The 9,414-nt window shown below is 43.2% G+C and overlaps 1 pseudogene; it reads left to right on the plus strand.

Moving 5' to 3' along the window:
* Positions 1-5,926: 5,926 nt before the first annotated feature.
* On the plus strand, positions 5,927-7,234 carry LOC142168312 (ATP synthase protein MI25-like; annotated as a pseudogene).
* Positions 7,235-9,414: the final 2,180 nt, after the last annotated feature.

Raw genomic sequence — 9,414 nt, forward strand, 5'->3', positions numbered from 1 at the left:
AGTATAATGATTAGACAAAGAAGAGGCCGTCAGACCAGAAAGAAAGCTACCCTTTGAAGCTAGATTGAGATTTAGGTAATGGGCCGTCAGACAGAGACTGAGCGCAGACGCACCCGAGGAGTTTGATTTCTACGCTTCTTCTTCCTTTCTGAAGGGCACTTTCTTTCTCTTGAAAGATTTGATGCGCCACACGACTTACCCAATAGCTTTTCGATTGTTGGCACCGACTCCCCCTTTCAAAGTAAGATAGTTTCGAACAACATATATGATATTGTAACTTTACTCTTTTCATCCAACTCAAAATATCGTAAGAGAAGCACTTTTACGCCCAAAAAGTCCCATGTCTTTCCGGACCAACCACCGGCGATTTCCGACAAGTCTTTTCCCAGGGGAGCGGAAAAAGAAAAGAAAATCAATCAAAGCAATGGACTTGCTAATTTCAGAATACATCACATCTCTAGGGTTAACCCTGTCTATCGCCCTTCTTGTGGCTTTTAGGGCTGGAAAGGCCAGAAATATAAATTCCATTAATATGGGGAATAAGCTAAATCAATTTACTATAGATACGCTAAAAGAAAGAATCGTATCCAAAGTAGAAATGCTTGTACGGGTTTATAAAGAAACTACTCCAGGTTTGGACTTTGAGCTGCCTCCCATAGAACCTATTGCTCAGCAGATCCTTTTTACAGAGGAAAGTATTCCATATCTTAATTCCCTATATACGAGTCTCATTGAGAACGGGACCCAAGGGGAATACTTTATCCAAGTTATACAATTTATTCTAGGATAGTCTTTCTTTTTCTGATGGTTCCTGACGTACTGGAGTTATAACATTTTAATTTCTCTTACATTCTACGTTCACTTTCACACTGAAGCTTGAAAGGAAAAGTCAATTAAGAGAAATTCATAGCTATCTCCCGCAGGCTATTCTTTAGATCGTTCCACTCATTTAAGAATACTCATACAGTCTAATAAAATAATAAAAAAACCCAAAGAAAAGAAGCGAGGCTCGCTGAACTATTGATTAACGTCCTTCAAAGAAAAGAGCATATTCTATTCCTTGCATGAAGAGTTTGATCCAGGCTCAGGATGAAAAGCTGGCGGCATGCTTCACACATCCAATTTAGACTATGTTTTCGATCAATCTCATTCGCTCTCTCAAATTTCTTATAATAAGAAATGAAATGTCTGATTTGCTCTTTCACCTAGTAAAAGAAAGGTAATTGTCCGCCCAATAGAGCTTAGCCATGAATAGGACGAAATGGTCTCGTGAAGCCGGTCCCCGGAATCCCAGCGACAAAGTCAAACTTAGACTGGCCTGCTTAAAGCTAGCTTTCTAACTCTTTGATTGATAAATAGAACTAGATCTCGACCTGGCTTTCTCACACTACGAGGAAATGCAGACTTTCTGGCTTGAAGACTAACTTGGAAACCAGGCTTTCGCCCTCTAACCCAGCTTTCAAAGAAAACTGTCTGGAACAGCTGCTTTCAAGCATCAAGAATTGATGATGCCCCCCTTAGGACAGCAACTGGGCCCCCGGTAAATGGAACGGGCTGGAAAGAAACAACAATAGCAACTCCTTCAAAAACCCCAGGGAAAGGGGAGATAGAAAGACTATTCAGTACAGCGGAGAGAGTCTATCTGATGGTAAGAGCTATAGGAGCCCTACTTAAGGCTTTTACAGTATAGTAAAAATATATGATATTCGAGAAGAACGGGGAAGCAAGGGAAGGAGAAGCTGTTGTGAATGAATCCGATCTTGGGAGTAAAGGCGTGCCTTAAGGCAGCGAGGGACGAAAGGATAGAATGATTCTTTGTATGCGCGAGCTGAAATACAGTTAGTTTCATTAGAGCCATTTTCTCACTTAGTTACCAACTTCCAATTCAAGTGCCACCGAGTAAATGGTAGCTTCAGATGAGATAAACCCCTGAGTCCAACGACGGATCGTAAAGTAATGGTCTCCAATGACCCAAGGTTTTTTTTACATGCTGATAATCATTCTTATTCCCTTTCTCCGAGTTGAGGACATTCATTGGCTGCGGTGCCAGTTACACGATCGAACATCAGGCAGTCACTTCACTAACAACTAGAATGATAGCAGAATGGCTTAATGAAACTGCCAAGACTAGAGGGATTGGAATGATTGCAAAACCCTAACTTCCAAGACTTTACGGTTAACTTACCACAATAGGACGAGAGGGAGAAGGTCTTATGGAAATCTGAGGCATACTAAAAATCGGTTATTTGGCCTGATCGAGCAACCTATGAATAGTTGTCGCCTACATAACCTACCTCCCAGACCAAGGGAAGAAGGTATCAGATAACTTTTGAGAGCCCTTTTGTTAAACCAGTTCCTTTACTCTTTTTGAATGAATTACAGTCAGTAAAGTAATCTGGTGGAAGGGGTCCATAGAAAAAAATTGGCTTCTTTTTCTTTTTTCTATTTTTAGAATAGAGAAAGAGTCGAAACTAAGGGTACGCTCTCTAGAAGATTTGCTCGGAGCTTTTTTTTTTTACTTGGTCGCCTGGTATCTTGAAACCTCTTTGCTTGCAGGGGTAGGAGTGGAAAGAGCGCTTCGCGAAAGAATCGTGTGGCGCGGTGAAACGTTTCCCGTTGGGGTTTTCGACCCTCCAAGTCTCCACCTACTTGTGGAATAGGGGGGTTCCTTGATATTAAGGTGTCAAGGCGGTCGAAGAAGGCCACAGGTGGAAGCAACTGATGCTTTGATCATTCAATTGACTCCTTGCTGCCAGTCCGTGCTTGCTGTCATGCTGGCAAAAGCAGGGGTTTCGGTCGGTTTTACCTACTATTGGATTTGAACTAATGACTCTCGCCGTATGAAAGCGATACTCTAACCACTGAGTCAAGTAGGTCAAGCTGAGTCAAGTCACCCTATAAGAGAAAGCCACGCAACCAAAGTAGACCTTACTATACAAGGGGGGCGGAGCGCTAAGAAAGAGAAAGCGTTATCACTATACGAAATGAAGCAGCGGCTAGCACGCTAAGCTAAGATCAACCAATGTTCGAACGCGGAGCCTTTCTTTCTCGGTCGTCTGTCTTAATAAGTGGATTCCGATTCATGCAGTCGTTCTCTGCTGCATTGGTCTTTTCACTCCCCACTCTCCACCATAACAAAATGTTTCCACTATATCTCAGGAGTAGTCAAAGGAAGTACGGCGGGTCCGAGTAGGAAGAAATTTACTAAGAAGTAGGGCATACAACAATGGATCAATTCATTCAACAAGATCTATTCGGATCAGACCAGGATGAATAGGATTGGTCTGACCTCTCGCTCGGATGAAAGACTCCCGCCGCTGACAGATGTCCCATGCCACCTTTCATGAACAACTATGCCCGAGAATGAATTGTGATATAGTGCCGAATAAGCCACTGCTCTATTCCCGACTCGAAATCCATAAAGGACTTTAAGGGAGATAAAATAGGGGGCCCTATACCATACATCCTGCTGCCTTGGGACGACTGCAGCTACATCGTAGCAGGACGACCAAATGGAGGTGGAAAGCCCTTGTATAGGTTGGGCGCGAACTAGCGCCTTCCTTATACTTATATAAAATGTTGGGCCTTCCCCTTATTTATTAGTATTAGGCAAGTTGCCCGAGGACTTCTACTGGGAATGAAAGTTCCCTATTATAGGATCCCTAGTAAAGCCAATTTAATGATGGCCGCTTATCTGAGTAAGAAGACGATGGCTCCTATTATTGGTGAGCGATCTCCTCTACACCTTATCTTTGGGTGTTTTACTCTCTTTCAAAGAGATGACTATTCAAACCTCAGAGTATTCGGATGCACGTGCTTTGTTAAAATTCCATCTCCTGCACAAGACAAACTGAGCCCTACATCTCACTCTATGTATTTTCTTGAGTGAGGTTGGGGTACCCCTCTCTCAAAAGGGCTACAAGTGTTAATGATCCTTCTACACGACGATTCCACCTTTCTCGACATGTCACCTTTTTCGAACATGTGCCTTACTACGGAGCTCGGGGCTATGAGATTCCCTGTGATGGTGGGCCATTATGTTCCCTTGTCTCCCCTTAGAGGGGAGGGGTGGAACTATCGTAGTTTATCCTTAAGAGCAGGAGGTTCCTTGTGTGAAACTTAGATGTTGAAGCACGCACCCTTTCTTTATCTTATGCTATGGGTAAGGAATCAAAGGCAAGGAGCCAACCCCAGTTCTTTTTAGGAAGCAACCTCTCCCCTCCCCTGTGGGTTCACCCCTGAGTCTAATGCCTTAACGGCCTTTTAAGCGCCTCTCACAACGGACTCGACACCAATGGGACGGGATTGGTCATCTTCTAGCTTACTCTACTAGAACTATTGTGACTTCCATGCTACTAAGCTAATAAGATCGGGAGAAAAAGTTCTTAAAGAATGTTCATTTTATTTGATAAGTAATCAAGGAGCTATGTATATAGCACTCAGATGAGGCTTAGTGAAAAACTAAAGAGAACAGATTCAAGTTAAGCTAGCCCAGGGGTAATCCAGCTACAAATGAAAGAGTAAAGCGCATTATCTTCATTCCACTTCCAATTAGATGTGTTAGGCACAGTGAGATTTGCCAATCCTCTTAGAAATCAATTGAAAAAGAAAATCAAGAGTGCTTAGTGCTTGGTCCCAGATACCAGCTCCTGATGAACTGCCCAGCTAGGCACGATCGCAGACAGACACAAATGGGGCGCCGCTTGCCTTAGTGAGCTCGAAAAAGAGGAAGGAAGGGGAGGACGCTTTTGCACAAGAACAAAGGTTGAGTCATAGGCTTGAGGAAGGCCCACATACCATTCCGAGGGGTCCTCTCTCTTCCTCATTCTATTTCTTACTTATGGATTGCCATAAGAAAAGCATCATTTCCTTCCTTTTGCTAGATTAAAAAAAATTCTACCGACCAAGCTGGTTCACCTCTAGAATTACGTATGTAAGTGTCTTCTTTCCTCCTCCTCTAGTAAAGAAAGGGCATCCTCAGACCAATAGAGTCTAGCCAGAGAGAGGACATTCCCCATGCTGCGGTTCGAAAAGGTCTCCCAAAGCAGGTCACCGGGAGCTAAGATAGGCCTGTGCTTGTCTAACTCAAGACAAATAGCGGAAATTCTATGAAGACAGATAGATATAGAAAGTGTTCAGCGAGTTCGAGGAATCGTAAGTCTCTGAGTGCAACTCCGAATAGCTATGCGATGGTTTTCGCAATCGTAGTAGCTCTGTTATTGTTTGATTTTTGGTTGTCTGATCACACTCGAAATATCATGAATATCCTTCGTCGTCTCTCTTCGATTTTTCATAGATTTTTCAAGAGTTTGGTAGTACTTTTCATTGCTTCCTTTCTTATGAACTTTTTCTTTACTTGGACCATTCCATTTCTCGATTCCCTCGATTGGTTGCTTTCTTTAATGGAGGACATTCCTCTTTACGGCGGAGACGCTGGAAGGGGTGTTAGCTCTTCGACAGAACCAAGTCTTCCCGCGGCTGAAGAAGATCCAGGGGATCGGTCCGAGATCGAAAGAGCCTTGGATCAACTTGAATTGGCCAAGATTAAAGAACAAAAAGATCGCTTGGCCGAACATATTAGCCCTCTGATTGAATCGGAGAAGGCACGACTAGTTAGAAGATTGTGGCACCGCAACTTGGGTGAACTTCCATCACCAAGTGAGATGGTCGAAATTATTATTAACCGCTTCGCCAGCAAAGCTGCCTATAATGCCAACAAACCCAATGTCCCCAGGGCAAATTTACGGCACTTGAGGGTTTGGTTGACACGAGCACAACAATCGGCAGAGCAGGATGGGAAGGGAAACATGAGTATAAAAAATCATATTTCTTCAATAATTGAAGGATATTTCAAGTAGAAGAGGTGACGTATTGTTTCACATTTGAATTTCACTTACATTCTACGTTCCCGAAGTGGATCCTATCAAATATTTCACATTTTCTATGATTATCTCTATTTCAGGTATTCGGGGAATCCTCCTTAATAGACGAAATATTCCTATTATGTCAATGCCAATTGAATCAATGTTATTAGCTGTGAATTCGAACTTTTTGGTATTTTCTGTTTCTTCGGATGATATGATGGGTCAATCATTTGCTTCATTGGTTCCAACGGTGGCAGCTGCGGAATCTGCTATTGGGTTAGCTATTTTCGTTATTACTTTCCGAGTCCGAGGGACTATTGCTGTAGAATCTATTAATAGCATTCAAGGTTAAAGATGACTCCTAGAGAGTTACCAAAATACGAAGTTCTCTTCTCCTTTCTTTCTCTTCTTTCTTTTTGATACTTGGTTGGCAGGGTCAGGGCCTTTCTCGCTGGGCGAGCGCATCCGATTCTAAAGTCCTTTCTTATTCTTAAACCACTTCCCGTTCAGTTGCTGAAAGATAGAGATCAGGCTTTCTAAATGAGATTGAGTTCCACGAATATGCAGGCTAGAAAGATGCTATTTGCTGGTATTCTATCTATTTGTGCATCAAGTTCGAAGAAGATCTCAATTTATAATGAAGAAATGATAGTAGCTCTATGTTTTATAGGCTTTATCATATTCAGTCGGAAGAGTTTAGGTAATACTTTCAAAGTGACTCTCGACGGGAGAATCCAGGCTATTCAGGAAGAATCGCAGCAATTCCCCAATCCTAACGAAGTAGTTCCTCCGAAATCCAATGAACAACAACGATTACTTAGGATCAGCTTGCGAATTTGTGGCACCGTAGTAGAATCATTACCAATGGCACGCTGTGCGCCTAAGTGCGAAAAGACAGTGCAAGCTTTGTTATGCCGAAACCTAAATGTTAAGTCAGCAACACTTCCAAATGCCACTTCTTCCCGTCGCATCCGTCTTTAGGACGATATAGCCATAAAGATGCACGTCTTAGTGGGGAAAAGATTTTGCCCCCGGTGTAGCTCAAAAGCAGAAAGAGTCGAATTCATTCGAGAGAGCTTGGTGGTCTTAAGAATGGTTCGGGTGGGGATTCTCTTAAGAATAAAGAATTAGAATAGAATCTAATTCATGTTCATGTTAACAGAAGAGCGGATCCAATACCAAGACGCTTGAGAGAAAAGGCTAGCCTTGTATATACGCTATTTCTGTTTATGTCAGAGGTGCCCAAAGCTAGAAGCAAGATTTCGAGTAGAATATTCAAAGCTTTTGAGTAAGTAAGATGGATGGATTTGGAAGCAAGTGAAAGAACTAGTTGCATAGATATAGATATAGAGAAAGTCCTTTCTCTTCAGAGGGTGATATTAGGATTTTGAGATCGGTTCTGACGTCGAACAGGTTTTCGACCCGAAAAGCTCCACAGAGCTGTCGTATGCGGGTACTACGAGGCCCACGACTTTCTTGATCGCCTCATTCTTAAACCATGGGTTAAGATGTGGCTAAAGTCTCTCCGATGGTAGCGTATATTACGCTCGAGGTCTCTCGAGCCTCTTCTTGTACCAATGTCTCCGTTTTAGGGTTTAAGGAATAAGGTAATGAAATTCCGGTATGGACTTTTGTTGTTGTTACGACAGGCGGAGAGCAGTGCCCTATTGGTCTAATTCCTGCTTCCCCTTGGTATCGGTAAAGGGGCTGGTAAGCGCTTCCCGAATAGATTCCTTTCTCTTCCCCGGACACCGAACAAAGGGAACCCTGGCTTCACTTGTCGTAGTAAGACCACCCCTCTATAAGCTTTCCCTATCGCTCTGATGAACCTCTTTCCGCCTGTTCTCTAGAGTTCAAGAACAGATTCTTGCCTATCCCTTATTTGTCCATTAAGTCCGTTTTCCGCTAAAGGCAGCATGAAAAGCACCTAAATTGTAATACGTAAGAGGAAGGACGACTAAGCAACTATGCTACTATTGGCACCCCAAACTAAAAACTACAACTGGAAATCCAACTTTAGGTGGTCATTATGATCAGAAACTCACTCTCTGGAGAATTTTATTGACCTCGCATATAACATGGGGAATCTGGTTAGCACCCATATTTAAGAATAAAAGAACAAAGACTTGACTGGACGGTATTCACGAGCAGATGACAAGCATGAGTGAAGAAGGGTCTTATGTTACCATTTTTGGTGGTAAAGAAGATGTTCTTGTTCTTCCATTCCCCAAACCCACTTCAGCTTTCAAGATTGGGTTGGTGTTCCGATAGGCGAGAGGTGTAAGCACCGCGAGGTGTGAAGCCAGATCGTACTAAAGACAATGAAAAAATTTAGAAAATGAGAGATTTAAAAAAAATAAGTAAAAGCAGAATGAAAGACAGTCCTATATTGACAAGGACGAGCTTTTTCACGAAGAAAGCTTCGCGCCCAACTGCTTGTATATCGATCGGAAAGAAGCAGCTGCAAATGCTATCAGTGGTTCTTCCTTCCTATCCCATCTATCTATAAGAGTTGCTTGATTCGCCCCCATCTTTAATAGGACTGGACTAAGTTCGGGCAGATCTCCGTCCCATTTCACGGATGCATCGCATTGAGAATTGACTCGTCAGATTAACCACTTAGACGGAGAGTTCCCCGTATTCCATTTCATTGGCAACTGAAATAGATCTAAACGGATTGCGTGGTACCCCGGACCGAAGAAATTGAAAAATGAATTGAAAAGAATATCAATATAAGGCCCAGATGTAACCTGTGTGGAGCAAGCCTACACTGGCCTGCAACTGCTTTCTCATTGGCTCCATTAGGGTTCGTAGTCTCATCCTGAAAAGGTTTTTTTCTTTCTCCGAATATACTCTCAACTTTCCCTGCTATCCTATCAACAGGTCAGTCAATATCAGTAGTGGAGGAAGAAGAGTAGTACCCTTTTTTCAGTTAGTCTTAATAGTTTAATAATTCAACTAGTGGTCTTCTTGCCTAAAAAAAGGAGTCAGCCCAACATGGGCAATGATAGACAGACCAAAGATTTACGCAGTCGTTGTGTGCTTGCTTTGTGCACCGGCACAGCAGAATTCGAAGCTGCTCGGCGTACTAGCCCTATAACGGAGTCAGACCCAACCACACTCTCTTAGTATAAAGCGGAGCAGGACCGTTGGCCTGATCTGACTCCCCACCCAACCGCCCTGGCGTATGTTTCCGAATCAACTGCATCGTAAGCTGCTATAGCTCTTGCCAACTACCCTGGAAATGAAAAAGAAACTCTATCCTCAACCCTTCCAATCCTTAGTTCATGGTGGCAACTTCACCCCGTGCATCCTTTGGTTGTGAGCCCCGCCTAGAGGGAGGCGCTAAAGGAAGGGCGTAGCATTAAATCTGCCTCGCCTTTCAGAGGTTTTCCACCCTTCTGTTGAGCACCAATTGGAAATCCAATCTGACTTCTAAAACGGAAGTGAGCACAGGTGAGAGGACCCCACTTTCCCGCATTCCTCTCCCCACGAGCAGAACACCAGAGATGCACAGCACGTGGGCCTTGTCTAACGAACGACGACTTTC

The sequence above is a fragment of the Nicotiana tabacum genome, chromosome 2 (genome assembly GCF_000715075.1).
Source record: "Nicotiana tabacum cultivar K326 chromosome 2, ASM71507v2, whole genome shotgun sequence".
NCBI lineage: Eukaryota > Viridiplantae > Streptophyta > Magnoliopsida > Solanales > Solanaceae > Nicotiana > Nicotiana tabacum.